This window comes from Camelus bactrianus, chromosome 3, assembly GCF_048773025.1.
Source record: "Camelus bactrianus isolate YW-2024 breed Bactrian camel chromosome 3, ASM4877302v1, whole genome shotgun sequence".
NCBI lineage: Eukaryota > Metazoa > Chordata > Mammalia > Artiodactyla > Camelidae > Camelus > Camelus bactrianus.
Window position 1 is genome coordinate 84,990,288 of NC_133541.1, and position 17,201 is coordinate 85,007,488.

A 17,201-nucleotide genomic window follows, 5' to 3' on the forward strand; every position below is an offset into this window, starting at 1 on the left:
TTGAGCATGATATTAGATAGGCGATGTCTGCAGTGTGATAAGCCCCTAATAATATTAGTGAATGTTAGTCTGTTTATTATCATCTTTACATTTCCCCGTGCTGTCATATGTTATTAACTATCCTCTTTCTCATGACTCAAACCTCAAAGGTTGTATCAGAATAAAGTTTTATCAGAAGAGTAAGAAATAATTACATTAATATGTTGTGGATTACTTAGAAGTCTAGAGCACTTTTTACCTATTTGACAATATAGGCAAAAAGGTTTAGATTGGGAGCAAAGTAGACTCCATTCTTGTTTTTTATTTTATTAAAATTATTTAATATTATTGAATTTGAGAAATGTTACATTAAACAAATTTAGGCAAGTTTGTATACATCAGGACTTTTCAGAGCCTTTTAAAATATTAAGGTAGGGGTGCACTTCATTTGTCTGTAGGTTTTATCTTTTACAAGTATGTACCTAATGTTTGTGTAATTAAAAAGTTAAAAATATTAATGTGCGCCGTGATCTTCCAAGAAGGATATAAATTGCACTAGATTTTTTTAAAAATTGGGAATGTTTGTCCACAGAGGGTCTACTACTCTCTCAATTCATACATAGTGAGAGTGATTGATTAGGAAGTGAATGTTCATGTGGTCAGCTTAGGAATCCTTTCTGGCATTTGAAGAACTTCATCTATGAATTTGATAAGCTTGACTTTTTCAATATTACATTTATATAAAATGGATAAGGGAGTGTAAGATGAAACTGAAGGAGGGATAACTTAGACCTTCCTAGTTTCACTCATCTTTGAAAGAAACATTTCCCTGTGGCTTAATGTAAATCAGATGGTATGTTTAAAGTAGATAGATCTGTGTGCAGAACAAAACAGATTGTGCTTCTACTTGTTTTTTCTGGGAATATGTTCACTTCAGTCAGATCTTTCTGTCTTCTAGTAAAAGAGGTAGCCAAGTGTCACGGTGTGAACTAATCACTTGCACTTGGTTGCCTGGTTTGAAACTCAGCTCTGTACTTACTAGCTGTGTGACCCTGGTTAAATTACTGAACCTCTCTGTGCTGTGGTTATCTCATCTGAAATGGAGGGTAATAGATACTATTTCATAGGGTTATTATGAAGATTAAGTTAGTTACTATTTTTAAAGAACTGTTCCTGCCGCATATTATGCACAGTGTATTGTTAAATAATTAAGCCAGAGAAGCTATGTCATTGCTCTTTCTATTTATTTTTTATTCCTTTCTTCTGTCATGTGTTTCGTGCCACATTGAAGAGGATGCGACAAAGATTGTTTGATGGTAAAAATCTAATTCTGCTTTGTCTCTGAATCCAGTGATGTTCTACTTTGAAGCAAGAGGTTATTAGAGATTCTTCCTCAGCCAATGACTGTGTGGTAATGGCCAGACAGGAAAATAGGTGTTTTGCTTCCCTCCATGTTGAAACATACATTTGTGCTTGAAAATTATACTGTATTAAGCAATAATAAGAGTTGCATCCCTTAGTGGAAAACTAGATTTAGGAATTTTCTAGACATTTTGTTTTAATAGCACTACTAATCTCTTAAAATCATTTCATGATGATTTGGTGTACAGTTTTTAATTATAATAGTTAACCTTATTAAGTGCTTTTGCTCCACCTTACCCTCACTATAAACTTATAAATGAGCCATTGTCATTATCCTCATTCTACAGTGAAGGAAACCAAGGAAGTTAATGAACAACTTGCCTAACTTAGAATATACAATATCAAGTTGGTTTACAAACCCAAGGAACCCATCTCCAGAATTTGTGCCATTAACTACTTTACAATTCTGTCTCTTCACCTGGAAGCTTTAAAGCAATGAAGCACCTGGAAATTCTGAATTTGTGGTTTGTTTATCTGAGTACCAGTTTCCCTAAGACTAAGCATTCCAGATACATACATATATTACAGTATTATATATATATATGGTATAATTCAGTATTTACCCATGAAACCGGATTATTATCAAAGCAACATTACTCATAATAGCCAAAATTTGGAAACAATTCAAATGTTCATCAAATGATTATTGGATAACAACATGAACTACCCATGCAATAGACTATTATCAGCGATAAAAAGCTGATACTAAATAAAAGAAGGCAGATAGAAAAGACCAAATAGTGTATGATTTTATTTATCTGAAGTATCCATAAAAAGCCAATCTGTAGAGTTGAAAAATACAGTAGTAGTGGCCTGGGCCTAGGGGTTATAATAGGGGTTGACTTCAGAGGAGCATGAGAAGTCTTTTTGGGGTCATGAAAATGTCCTAAAGGTGGATAGTGGCTATAGCTGCACAAATCTGTAAATTTACTAAGAATCATTTAGTAGAAAAGAATTCTACACTTAAATGGGTGAATTTTATCTTATGCAAATTATTCCTTAATACAGTTGTTAATAAAAAAAAAACCTAGATCATGGCTCAGAGAGTTAGTATCTTGGATCATAGTTTAGTGATAAAGATAAAGCAGACTGAAAATCAAGTTCAAAAGTTTATAATCCATTGTAATTTTTACATTTATCTGCTCTCCGTAATTTGTGGAATAAAAGAAAATGTTATTTTTACATTCAGCCTTAAAAAGTAATTGGCGATAAAATAGGAAGTTTTATTTATTCAGAATTCTGTGCAGACACAATTTCCCTTTGATGTGATAAACTGAGTATCTGACTTTGGAAATAAACTCAGTTTCTATACTTATTGAAAGCTTGTCTCTTCGAATAAAAATGTTTAAATGGAGGTTGCATCATGGTACTAGATTTATGTAGAGAGGATTATCTGCACAGTGTAGAGGAAATCTGCTTTGTGCATCCTGGATAGGTAATTAATGTACTGTTTTATAGTAACAGCCCAGTTTTGTTGTGTTTTATCCTTTGATTTTAGTTTATTTCTACCTTATGAGATCTGTAAATCATTCATTTATTATCTCCCCCATTTTGCAGATAAGACAACAGAGGCATAGAGGGGTTAAGCCCAAGTCATGTACCTTTTACATGTCTGATATGGGTCTGGTGCTCAGCTTCCCTGAACACCAGTCATATATATTCCCTCTGTGATTCTAATACTCTGCATTCACTGTTTGAAATAATAGATATTTAATAAGTGCCAGTTGATGAATTTGTAGATCCATGGTAGATATCATAGCTCGATTTCCTAAGCAGTTTCGGTACTGTCATCTTATAAGATCCTCTTAACGTCATGAAGTAAGTTGGAACTGCAAGTAACATTGGTTTAAAAGATAACTTGGAACTGATGCATTATAGTAGTCTTTGATGTGCATTGTCAGGCATCTTGTAAGGGGAGGATGGAGAAAAGTCTGATCCCCACACAGAATATCCGTTTAAAAATAATGTTCCTGAGTGCATCATTTGTCATCTGTGGGCTTCACATGTTGTGAAAAAAAATTAGGGAAATATAGATTATTTAACTACTGTGCTTGCTTGCCATACATCCAAACAAAAGAAAAGAGACACAGCGCTGCTTTTACAAAAGGTAGAATTGGGCTGTGATGTACCTCCAAGTTATTTTTCCCCGGGAGTATTCTGAATAGCACATTTCCTGATACTTAAAAACCTTAGATCTCAATTCATTTCTTCTGGACTCAACAACTTATTGTTCAAGGCAGATTTGTTAAAAGCTCACAAATCCACCCTCTTCCTTTTTAGTTCCTTTCTTAAAAGAAACGAAAGAACTGTTAGTGGTTTTTCTTGTTGTTGTTTGAAACAGTATCTCTTGATCTATTCTTAGTACGATTATATTTTGCAATTATATCGCCTTTCTATTGTCCTGACTCTGTTGGGTCTATTTCTTTTTTACCGGCAACATGGATCTTATAATCTTTTCTTCAGTTGTTTTGTTATCTTCTTGTGAATTTCTGTTCCTTACACATGAAGATGGATTGTTCCCTGGAAGGCTGAACGTCAAGCCTGGATGCTTTGTTTTTTATTTGCAGCCTCCTGTTTTCACTTCATGTTTTTTTGTTTTTTTTTTTTTGTATTCAGAAACTGATGTGCTGACAGCAAGGGAACAAGGATGGGTATCTTTTTCAGAAAACAGTATGTATGGGAACCATGTAAACGTTTTTCTGGTTACATTTATTTTGCTTTTAAGACAGTTGTGTTTTAGATATAAGTGAGGCTGAGTGGGGTGGACTTAATGTAAAGCACATGTACTGGCAAGTTTGCAGACACTTGTTAGAACTCTCTGTGCATATGTTGAATAATGGATTCTGTTTCTGTTATGTGTTTTTGGCAAAGCACAGCACTTGTGCTCTTTAAAGTCTAGGAAACATGTAAGTTTATTGGAACTCTTTAACCGCCTAAGGCTGTAAAGAGGAAAGGCTTTAAAATGTAGGCAAAAGAGATTGGGTTTCTCTAGAATAAAGCACATTTTTATCTTTCTGTATATGAAATTGTATCTGTGTCTTCCCATCCAACAGTAAGCATCTTAAAGTCAGGAACCACTGATGTTCATTGCTGAATTCCCTCAACTTCTTTAAAATACACGCTTTTTTTTTTTCTGCTCTCTAGAGACTATGTTCACTTTTTAATATGCATGCTTTATTATTGCAAGGGTACATTTCTCAAATGCAAATTTAACATGCATGAAAGTATTTCTGTATGCTTCTTGACCAATAAAAGGATCTTAGAATGTTTTAATTTTGCTCACTATCTTACTGTTCAGTGTTGTAAATTCATTTTGATCTATATGCCCTGAAGTAGTCATTATGGTTATTCTGTTCTACTGACAATGCTTATTTAATTTTTCTGATGTTTCCCAATTTCTTTGCTCAACCATTGCTTCACTCTCCTTTCTGGGTCAGTTTCCGTATTCTTAAAGTGTGCCCTTTAATTCTTTGGCTAAGAACAGCTATAGAAGGTGCTGTTTCTTTTTGCTTTGAAAAATACTTGCTTTATCCATTATGTTAGATGATTTACTGGGAAAAGGATTCTAGGAAAATAGTTATTTCCACTCAGCCTTTTAATTATACTAATCCATTATCTTCTGGTTTCCACTGTTGCATTTGAAAAGTCTGAAATCAGGGGTCAGCATGACTTTTATTCTTTAGCAGTTAATCTGTCTTTTCTCTCTGTCTGCTTTCAAGATCTTCTATATTCTTTAGTCATTGGTCATTTCACTATGAGGACCCCAGGTGTGGGTTTTTTCCAAAATGACACTCACACAGCTCTTTCTTCCCTTCTATCTGAGGATTCATGTTTCTTGTCGATTCTGGAAAGTTCTCAGCCATTCTTTTTTTTAAATACTGATTTATTCCCATTTTCCTTATTTTCATTCTTTCTGTCCCCTTCCCTCCCTCCCTCTCTCTCTCTCAGAACTTTTATTAAATGTTGTTCCTTCTTTTTCTGTCATCTCCATCTCTTAACTTTTTGATATTTTCACAATCTTCACATGACTCTATTTCCTCATGTATTTTCTATAGTTCACTCTTACCCTCTTTAACTGTGTATAATTTGTTGTTTAATTTGCTTATAAGTTTATTTACATTTATATACAGTATCTTATTCTGTTCTTATTTATGCTTTTAGTCACTTTTGTAAGTGTATTTGTTTCATTGTTTATATATTTTTTATTAAGTGCTTGAGTTTTTCTATTCCTATTGTTTGCTCTCTGTGCTAACTCTCAGTTACAGTGGATAGTTTACTTACAAATTTTGTCATTCTTGATTATAAGTTCCTCTAAATCTTTAAAATCTCCTGAAATCTGACTGGACTCTGCTTCTGCCAGATGCTTCTCTGCTGTCACCAGCTCCTGCTAGATGGGCTTTTATCATTGTCTGGCTTCAGATTACTATGATGTGCAAATTCTGTCGATTTGAATCACAACCCCAGGTGAAGTTAAATTTTAAAGTTACCAAAATAAACACTTTGTTTCTCCTGCACCCACAGTGCAGAAAAATGGCCTTGTATTCCACTGTGAATAGATATGTTTATTTTTTTCTTGCCTACCCCTTCACCAAGATGCAGCTCTTCTAGGATTCAGCTTTGATGCAGGTGTCACTGCCTCATCTGCGGTCCGTGTGAGCATCGAACCCCAAACCCTTTGATTACCCAAATAGTCACCTTCATCCTCAGCACAAGGTTTGTTTTCATACAGCTCATTGGCTTGCATTTCTGTTTCTTGTACTTGGGTAGTCCCTTTTCTTTTCAAACAAATCTTAGATCTACGTTTTAGAGAAGTTTTCTAGTTCATCTTGTCTAGAATATTGTGAGAAACAGACGTCTTCCCTATCCCTTAGTTGTTTAACTATGTTTTCTCTAATGTTCAGTACTTACCTACAGATAAACAGATTCTTAATGTTTGCACTTGACTCTTAGCACAAAGAAGCAAGTGACAACAGAATACGGTGATAGTGAAGATTTATTTAAAATGTAAAACTTCAGAGGGAACTTACTGGACTCAGAATAGAGACAATCTCATCTTCACATATCACTGCAGTAAAATAAGAGCTGGTATTTTAAAGCTGATGATTCTAGAGCATACTCAGAGCCCTGATTGTAAATGTACATACATAATGTAAACCTGGAATGATCCTTTTCTACTGAGCATGAAAAGAAATAGATTGGAAGGAAAGTAATTTACCACTTGAGCATTACTTTTTTCTTGCTTTTTTCCTTATTAGATGAATCTGCTTCCTCTGTCTTTATGTCTTCCTGGGTTTGGTTTTGTTTTGTTTTGTTTGTTTGTTTGTTTTTTCCATCTTTCAACTCACTCTCTCCCACACACTTTTTCAAAAGGAAAACTGATTTAGGAATTTCGTTGATGATTTGCCTTGAAATACATGCAATGTAACACATAAAGGCAAAAAGATGTTGAGACACGATAATAATATTATGTCATTCTTTTTGTTAGAAATTTTAGCCTGATTCATTAATTCTTCTTGAACTCCTCCTCCGGGGTTGGCGGGCATCATAGTAAACCTTTTTAAAATCTAAAAATGGCATCCCAGGCCGGTTATTTGCTAAGGTCATTCATCAAGTTATTATTAATGTGATATCTTCAAACACACATGTATCCAAAAACTGTCTAAACAATGTATTTGACCCAATATTTTTTAGGAAAATTCGTGACACATAGAGGTTAGAAGAATTTTAATAATGGTAATCAATAAGTAATAGTGCTGTGAACCAGGCACTGCTCCAACTCTTTCCATTTATTTACTCGTTTAATTTTAACAGGTCGATGAAATTTTATTATAATCCCATTTAGAGGCAGGGGTCTCTGAGAGAGTAAGCTCCATCTCAAAGTTACATAACTAGGAAATAGCAAGGCTGGGATCAACAACCTGGGTCATGTGCAGTCTGACTCCAGAGTCTAGCTGTGAGCTGTGAGCTACTGCTCTGCACTGTCCCGTGTTTCACACACACACACACGCACGCACACACACACACACAGACATTCCAATACACACATTCTAACACACTCCAAAACAAACAGCCTGTGGTGTAATATTTATCTTAGAAATAGCTCTGCCTCTATTCTATTTTCCTACCGCTCTATCTGATTAGGAAGAAATGGGGCAAACTCTCTTATTACTAAGTTTATAATAATGACTCCAATATAATGGACTATCTGATCAGTAGCAAGTGCTTCAATCCTAGTGAAAGGCATTATTTTAGTGGAATTGAGCCATGTATTTCACAGGACTGAAGCCAAGATCTTTTCTATGCCGTTAACTTCAAGGAGTTCCAAAATCATTATAACTCTTATTTTATTCTTATTGGAAAATGACAGATTTTGTTTCAAACTTCAGTATTGAGTGACTTAATTCAGCATCTGTGCCTTCCACTGCCTCAGAACAAGCAAATGAATGACATTTATTATTAGTAAGCAACTTATTTTTTGATGCTTAGCCATTTTATACATAATGATTTCTCATTAACCAATATAAAATATTGTGATTTTGGATTCAATTAATATATTTTTATTATTTTAATAATTTTTAGTTACTATGTTTAAATCATATAACTGTTTGGAAAGGATTAAACCTTACTTATAATCAGTTTTATATTAAGATTATAAAAGTGGAAATAAACTTCTAATAAATAGGAAGAATGTTTTGCTTCCTATTATAATATATCAATGTATATTATATTCTATCTACTTCTGTAGGTTGACTGACTAGACTCAGATTAATGGAAAATTCTATAGACATGCTTTTTGTATACTCAAAATCCAAAGCCCCAAAATGGTGGTAGCTTTTCTGATTCCCATTTTTCTTTACCTTAAAAGATTCTCATTGTCATTTTAAATCAATGTGACTGAATTACATCTGTGACTTGTAAGTTCTCTAAGGATGTTCATATTGATGACATTAACATGCCTGGTGCCGTATGGAGAGAGAAACATGAGACAGGCGCACACAGAGGTCTCCTGAAGGTGGTCGTTCTAATGATGCAAAATGACTTTGAAATTCTCCATCAGGGAAGTAGCAGTTTTAAGGCAGTATGGCCCTAGGAAAGATTGTGTTTTCCGTATGCACTAATCATTTATGTGTGGACAGAGGACAGGAGTTACCGTTAGAATGGTTGCATGTGCCTGTGAAGGGAGCCCTAAGTGTGGACCAACAGAGAGCATGCACTGTACTGCTGTTTTCTTCACAGGATAACTTGTGGCTAACCGTTTCATCTTTATTATAAAGCAGACAAACAGTACTATCAACGACCTCACTAATCTCAGAAAACCAAACAAGACAAAACGGAACAAAACACAGCTCATCTCCTCTGCTCCTCTGCCTGAGTCTCTCACTCATAAAACCACTACGGGGCTTTAACCCTTTAGGTTGACCTAGCTAACTGGTTAGGCAGTTTTCACTTTGCCGTCCTGTGAGTCGGCTGTCTCTGAACAACTCTCAGTGACTCAGCTGACTGCCTGTGGAGCCTAGAGGCAATGAGTGAGAGAAATAGCCATTGCCTCAAATTTTAAAAAAGAGGCCATTGTAAGGTCAGTGCCTTGAACACCAGAGTAACAGAGTAGGGATGGAGGTGGGAAGGGAGCAAGGAGTTCACAACAAACAAGCAAACAAAGACAGCCAGTGAGGGTGAGGAGCTCAACACTACTTCCCTCTACTTTAAAATTGTGCCGAGGCCGAGCAGAACATGACCTTTCTTCTCTGTATGCAAAAAAAAAAAAAAAAAAAAAGTCCGTTTCAATTCATTCAGTAAATGTTTATTGAGACCTATGTGCCAGGTAGTGTGTAATGGCCAGAGACTCAACCATTAAGTGTTACAATACCACTATATATATATAACTGAATTGTTTTGCTTTATACCTGAAACTAACACTGTAAATCAACAATACAAAAATAAAATTTAAAAACATTTCAATACTTGGTCTGGTGGAGATAACAGATTAATGGCTGAGACAGACAAAACCAGTCATTATAATACAGTAAGATAAGCAGCAAGAGAAATAAATAAGTACTACGTATGGGAATAAAAAATGTATAGGAAAGGGAAGTGTTTTATCTCCTCCTTTTCTCTAAGTTCTTTGGCTTTTCTATGGCTGGGAAAGGAGAACCCCACTTCCAGGTAGCGCTGTCACAGTGTCGCACTGTCCCGCATGCAATGGGGATGACTTTCAAGCAGCGTTTCTGCACAAGAATGCTGTGCATTAAAAATTCCTCCGTGGCTGCTTGTTTCCCATAACAGTGGTTTTCATACCTGATTTTAGTCAGCAGAATCCTCTTTCAAAGGATATTTTATGTACTATGCCAATTACCTGGAGTGGATTAGATGTGAAGTTCGGGACGTCAGAGAGCTGTGATCTGAGAGGTTCTTCTCTTCGTGACTTGCTAGGTGACCTCAGGTACCTCAGTGTACCTGCAGGGCAGAACGGGGTGCTGCTGGAAAACCACTGATTCTGGAAAAAATTGTCAGCCCCCTTGGGTTACCTATAAACCCTAGCCATCCGCCTGTCGAAGCTCGTTTCCTGCACTCCATCTTCCCACCTCATGCTGCAGCCACACTGAACGGTTGCTACTTCACGAGTATGCTGAGCTCTGTCATGACTTTCACATTAAGCACTGGTCCCTCTGTCCAGAATGTGGTGTCTGACAAGAACTCCAAGGCCCTGGCCACTCATCGCCTGATGCTCTGTGAGCATCGTCTGTTCCTTGTGCTCTCCCGTCTCCCCCTTCCGGGCACACTAAAACTTGCCTTCCCGTATAATATGTCCCCATTCCGTTTGACCTTCACTTCCGTACATACTGCCTTGTGACTCTTGTCTTCACGTCTCTTTCTCTAAGATACTTGAGGTCAGTAACTGAGTCTTTATTCTTGACTTTTCAGCGTAATCTTTTGGTCTGTAGTGGATCATTAATAAATGTTTGCAACATGAACAAATAATGTGCTTTTTTAATTATTCTAATTAGAGTTAAATTCATTCCAAAGGTAAATATAACCTTGAAATATTTGCTATAGTGACATGCTCCTTCATTTTTTAAATGGAATAAGAGCTCAAATGTAAGTGTGTTGATAATAAAATGATTGAAAGCAAGAAGAGACATTTAGGTAAGAAAACAAAACAAGGAAAAAAAAAACAATGTATATGTTGGTTGTGAAACTTTCTCTTTCGGCTTCTTTAGTTTATTATTTGTAAGGTGAAGGCATCTGAGAAGAGCCTGCCCGGTCTCCAGCCTGTGTAAAGTCTCTCCTCTGCACAGCTGTACTGTGAGCGCTGGTCCTCATAGTCACCACCCATGACTGTGTTATGTTCAGAGTACATTCAGGTAACTGTTTAGATTTAGCAATGCTGGAAATGGAATCATGTTTAAAAACAGTAATATTCACTCACTCCTCAGTTTTGGTCAAAATACTTAATAAATCTTTAATACATTTTGAAATATCCCGATAATGGTTTATCCTTTTTTACCTGAAAATTCTTAAAATTTATTTTAAACATCTATATTGAGAACGTGATGAATATTACAGAGTATGTCTGCAGAGTGTAAAATGGACCAGTGAGCCTTCACAGTAAGCCCAGTGGGTGATATCTTTTTGGGTAGGACTTCAGTAAACTTGGATGGAGTAGGGGGTGAGGAGGACCCTTGGGGCTAAAGCATTTTAGCTGAGCCCATAGCACTCAGAGACCTGGACTCCAAACCTGTACCTTCTTTTACTTGCTGTGTGTGTTAGCTGTTAACTTCTCTAATCTCCAGTTTCCACTTCTGAAGAATAGGGATGATAGTAACTGTCTCATAATGAGGATTCATTGAGATAATGTACCTAAAGTGCTTGGTTTAATTGCAGGCACAGGGACACATTTAATAAATGCCAACTATTGTTTTTCTTTGACTCTGATGTGTAGAATATTGGTCCTCTGAAAAGCTCTGATTTTTTAGTAGGGCTGTTGTGGAATAAAGGCAAAAGGCAGTGTTCAAGTATTCTAAGAATAAGAAGCTTGGGAAATGTCACATACTGATAGTATAACAAATGGTGTTTAATTTTGTTCACGTTTTTAATAAAAGAGCCTGATGGGAGTGAAAGATGGATAAGGCAGATAGATGATGCGGGTTAACGCACAGGGAGTGCACAAAGGGTTTTCTAGAATATCTGACAGCTAGCCATTGCCTTTACACCTGAGTCAACAGAAAATTGAATCACATTTATATTTTCACTTAATGTTGTCTCTTGGGTCAAATATTTCATAAACTTTTGAGCTGAGGGCCAGGTGACCCCATTTCTTTTATGGTGCATAGTCATATTCGTCGTTTGACCTGGCATTTGAAAAGTCCTTCCAGTTCCTTTATTTGAGCAATGGATGATGCCTATATTTCTCAGACAGAACACTGTCACTGAGGGTATTTCATATAGTGAAATAATGTTACTGGCTTGTAGACGTCGGTTGGTTTATACTGTGAGTTCATAAACCATATGGTAGTTTAAATTACTTGAAATGAGAACTTTGATAGAAAGCTTTCTTCCCTGATTTTCATTTACAGTAAAAAGATTCGTCTCAACAGCCCATTCACCTAAAGCCAGCTGTTGTCTAAAATCAAACGTGTATCCCTGTGGCTCTCTTCTGACAAGGTGCCTTGCCAACATTTGTATGTCTTGTCATCTCTGGAGAATGTACAGTATTTTCAACTTCCCTGACACTTTTACCTTTTCTGTTTTCTTTTTAAATTGCAGATTACGTGGTTATGTTTATGGCATGTTATCGGATACAGGACATGAATCCTTTATTTATTGAAGGAAAGATTTACAAAGTTGATTACTTTTCTGTCTTTTTATATCATCATAAGTGTTCAACCTATGTGTTATAGCATCATGGAAAATACATCCTAATTAAACTGAGACTGTAAACCTAGTGCTTTGTAGTGCTTAAAGCCTGGGAACACACACACACACACACAGATAGAGAGGATATAAATGAAAAATATTTCAGTTGAAATGCAACTTTAATTTTCCCAGCTACTATTTTTGACCAACTATTATGAGCAAAAGTCATACCAGATACTAGAAATAATGAAGATGAAGAAGACATTCCCCATCCTCAGAGTGTTTATAGTCTAGTAATGTAATATATCGATATTTGCTGCAAATTATTGGCTTAAACAGAAAGGAAAATTTGAAAGTCACTTAATAACAGGTTTGGGGATAGGTATGTTTGGGGGGCACCACAGGACTGGTTAATTCAGCAGCCCACCGATACAAGGCTTCTCTTATTGATCTGTTGTGTCATCCTTGATTTGGGAATTATGCTCACTCTGGTGACTAATTATCGGCCGTACTTGCAGGCATTACATGTTGAATATCAATGACCAGAAGAAGGAAAATCATATCGTGTTATCTCGTGGTTATCATCTTTGAGGGAGAGGAAATTTTTTTCCTGGAAACAGCCCAGCACTCTCCTCTTTTATGTTTTATTGCCCAGTGTGGGGACCGTGACTGATTTAAACTGCTTATCTGTGAGAAAGAGATGTTCAGGAGTCCCTCCCAATCTCCCATATAGGAGAACACGTTCAGATCGCAAATAAGAGTCATACAGACCAGGGTGTGATAAATATAGAATGATGGTTAAAACATTACTGAAATATAAAATGATGTGGGATTTAGAGACAGGTGGTGAAATGACTGTAATCTCTTTGTGGTTGTGAGGGATAGATGAAGAAAGTGTCACAGTAGTTTTAGTCACGTTACTTATAGATCTTTAGAAAATATTGCCTTTAACTCTTCCATCTTAGCGCCTCTCACAATTGCAGCTAATTATTTGTGAGATTGTTATTTTTTTTAATTTTCTTTTGTTGCCTCCACACTGGAACTTCTTAAGGATAGAAAAAAATGACCATCTTATTCATCAATGTGTCCCTCTTTGCTAAACAAATCAAAGGATGAATGCATAGACTTGGAGAACTGTAGAATTTTTAGCTCACAGGAGGAGCACAATCCAAGTAAAGGGGACATGACTGGCAAAGGCATAAGTCAAGAAGTTTTCAGGGAACATGGGTTGCAGAAATAGCATGTTGTGGCAAGAAAAGTCAATGATTCTCTAGGGAGATGACAGTTTCGGTCCCTGCAGCTGCCACAGCAGTATAAAAGTCTGGAAATTTTCTAGAATGACAAGAATAAAATTTGTATTAATTACTTTCTGAAATAAAGTAAATTATAAGTAATTCATAGGAGCCTCAAAATGAAGTTAAGATTAAGAAAAGAATTAGAATGAGGCCATGATAGAAAGAGCATAGGAAAAGAGGTTTTTAGAAAGAAATACTGTCTACATTGACAAGTTTCCCTACAGTTGTTCAGTTATTTTTCAATATGTGTCTTGGTTCAATCATATATTTATAGAATATCCTCCAATCTTTTCTCTTACTTTCAATTAACATATTACAGATACATGAAAACCTGCCTAGTTTTTGAAGAGATTTTAAAAAAGAGTTCAAATAAACAGAATCACTTTATATTTGGGTGATAATTATCAGTATCTGCCAATAATTTTTTTCTGTGTGGAACTACACTTTGGTATAATCAATCACTTTTACCAAAATGTAAGCTCATTTACTTTTGGTGTGTGGCTTGATAGACTGCATGTGACCGATTCCTTTGACAGTTAAGCCTTCTTACTGACATCCATTATGTCAGCCTTTGAGTTATTTCTTCAATAACTCCAGTCTCTAAAAGAGTTAGTGTTAAGTACAATGTTTTAAGATCTGTAATTGCTTTTGGCTGACCTCTGAACTCTCTTTAAAAACTTTTAATTCTTTCAAATTATGTCAGCCTAGAATACGTTGCAGTCCTTTGTAAAAATATGTGTCATACTCCATCGTAACATCATTTCCTAAAGTACTTCACAAACAACTAGTATTTACAGGTCCTATGAGGAAATTACCAGGGTATGTAATGTTATTTGTCTGTAGAGGAGAGGTATTGAGATCCTGGTTTGGTGCTATCAGAGAAATGAAGCACCAATAAATGCCTTTTTAGCCACATTCTAGAAGTACAACTGAGAGGACTTAATACACTGTTAAATGTAGCACTTTGGAGAGGAATGGGTTCACCATTCACTGAAACGGGAAAATCAAGAAAAATATGAGAAGTTTTAGGAACCCTGCTAAATATGTATATATTTAGGTTTCTTATATGCAGAACTTCTCTGAGCTTTGCTGTGCTAATATTCAGTATAAATATACATGCAGAACTTAGAAAGGGTTCATCTACGTTGCACTCGTTAGGTGTTTTTGAATTGTAGCTTCTCTTTTCACAATGGTGATACATTGCCAAACCTAGGGGTACGCTATAAAAAATAGCTAATATTTGCCAAGCATCTGTGGTAACTTTACGTTTATTGTCTGAATGTACTCTTCACAAAAGATCTATAGCATAGGGTATTACCCTTTCATTTTTTACTTTTTTTAACAAACAAGGATTCAAACTTAGATTAAGTATGTTACCTGTGTAGAAAATAGTAAAATCAGGATTAAACCCACTTCTGTCTACCATCCGTAAGCTCTCCCACCTTCCTTTACATTAACAATTTGTTCGACTTACGTAGAAACTTTCTCACAGAGAAGTGATTGTTTGAAGTGACATTGCTTTTCTACTTTTCTCTCAAAAGATAGAAATATCTATTATTTTTAAATGAACCAGGATTATGTACAGAGCTGAAAGTTTTCCCGAAACATGTAGCTTTAAAGAGAATCAACACTAAGAAGATGGCAGGGTGCAGATAGAATTGGCAAGAGGCGGAGTTAACTATGGGCTTGGTCAGTGGTGTGTTGATAAGTGTTTAACAACCAGTTCTCTGAGGTGGTAGGGTAGAACACTTGTTTGTAACTTTTGCTTTTTTTCATGGTGTAAATATTCCCACCGTGACGTATTTCAGGGTACTAACCTGATGTCACTGAATGTGGAGTTGGGAAGAGATGCATGGGAGCACACCATATGTGGAATTTCCCCTGTACCCAACAGATGTAAATCATCTCAATGATATATGGTAGTAAGGAGGATTGGAGAGTTTTGAATATTTATTATCTTTGTTTCAATATGATTAATTGTAATTTTACATAATTTAAGTTTTAATAATGCCTGTGTTTAACAATAGGCTCATACAGTTCAAAAAAAAATTATCAAATGGCTCTTGAAAGCAAGTATAAGCTGGTTCCAGCACACCACAGATGAATTAGAAGAAGATTTAAGTTGTGTAGAAATAAACTGTCTGGGAAACATTTTAGCTCTATCTCAATATAGTTTTCTCCTACTCTTTTGAAGTTCAGTATGAATATCAGTTTTAAGGTGATGGAACTTCAGTGGTATAAGTCTTTCTAGGAAGGTTTCGATGTATATCTTGCTGATTTACACTGATCATTACATTACATTGATCATTCAGATTTGTGGTGTATGACAGTCGGGGCAGCCCACATAATTCCAAGCTAGCATGAAGATCAAGAGTCGTTCTGCCTCAGGGATGGATGAAGACAGCAGAACCTGTTTTTGAAGATCATTGTCATTTCTATTCCTACTGACTATACAGGGGACGTGAGTTATCCAGTGTCTTATTTTTACTTCAATTCTAAAAGAAGGATGAAAACCAGGTTTAAGCATAAAGTGAACAGATGTAACTCCAGCCACTGGCCATTTGGAAAGTAGTTTAAATTGCTGAATGGTTATTTAAGAGTTGAGGGTATTTATATAACTTACAATATAGTATATGGAAAACATAGTATGTTACTTTTTGGATTGTTAGATTAGTAGAATATTTTACACATTCAACTAGAGAACGACTTTGTACATATTCTTCAAGCATGTATCCCACTGGACATATACATTTCAGCTCCTCATGAGATAAAAATGATAGCAATAACTTATTTGTTCATTATATTCTTAAGAAAGTATTACTTAATACATTAACTAAAGTAATCAATTTTAATCTTATATGAATAGATTCCCTCAACATTCTTCTGTATTTAGAATATCAATTCTTTATAGTATGTGGTATATATTTTTGGAAATTTTCTTTAGAAACTCTGTAACTAGTCCACACATGCAAAAAGAATGAGAAAGAAAGAAAGAAAATCATCCAAAATTTGACCAACTCAGATTTTCAGATGATTTTTATATGAACCATGTGACTACTTTCTAGTTCTTTCACTTGACTTTGTGTGGATTCAGTCCAAGACTATTTCTGTAATTGCACACTGGTCAAAAGATCAAGTTAATTAACTATTTTGACAATTAATTGACTGAGATGATTCAGTGAGAAAAACACATTTACAATGGTGCTTGTGTTTTCTGGACTGACATTCTACATAGATACCATACATTGGATCTGTGGTAAATGTCCTCTTCACATAGGTTTCTATGTAGTGTAGTAGTAAGATGCTGTGCTTTGGAGTCATAAAGGCTTGTTGTTTTTTCGTAGATATTACTTATTCCCAAAGATACCAAATGAAGAGGGAGAAAAAGAAGTAATTTTACAATGGGGAAACCTGACAAATAGGACCTGAAGCAAAATAATTCAGATTAACATCAACAGTGATAAGTCATATTAATAGTAAACACCCTCTGTATGATGTGACGACAAGCCACTTGACCTCTGCAGCCTTCTTTCCGAAAACACATTTCCCCAGTCTAACCATGAGAAAAACATCAGATAAATCCCAACTGAGCGATATTACACAAAGCACTTGACCAGTAATATTTAAAACTGTCAAGGTCATGAAAAACAA

At 35.6% G+C, this 17,201-nt stretch overlaps 1 protein-coding gene across 10 annotated transcripts in view; it reads left to right on the forward strand.

The window, feature by feature from the left end:
- The window catches only part of PRR16 (proline rich 16), a 319,349-nt gene that overhangs the window by 181,788 nt on the left and 120,360 nt on the right, over positions 1-17,201 (forward strand). The window contains exon 1 of one of the 10 annotated variants that reach the window (XM_074360541.1): positions 5,990-6,114. The exons of the other annotated variants lie outside the window; for them this stretch is intronic. The gene's annotated coding sequence lies outside the window, so the exon portion shown is untranslated. Of the gene's footprint in view, positions 1-5,989; positions 6,115-17,201 lie in introns of those variants that run through there. 10 annotated transcript variants of the gene reach the window in all.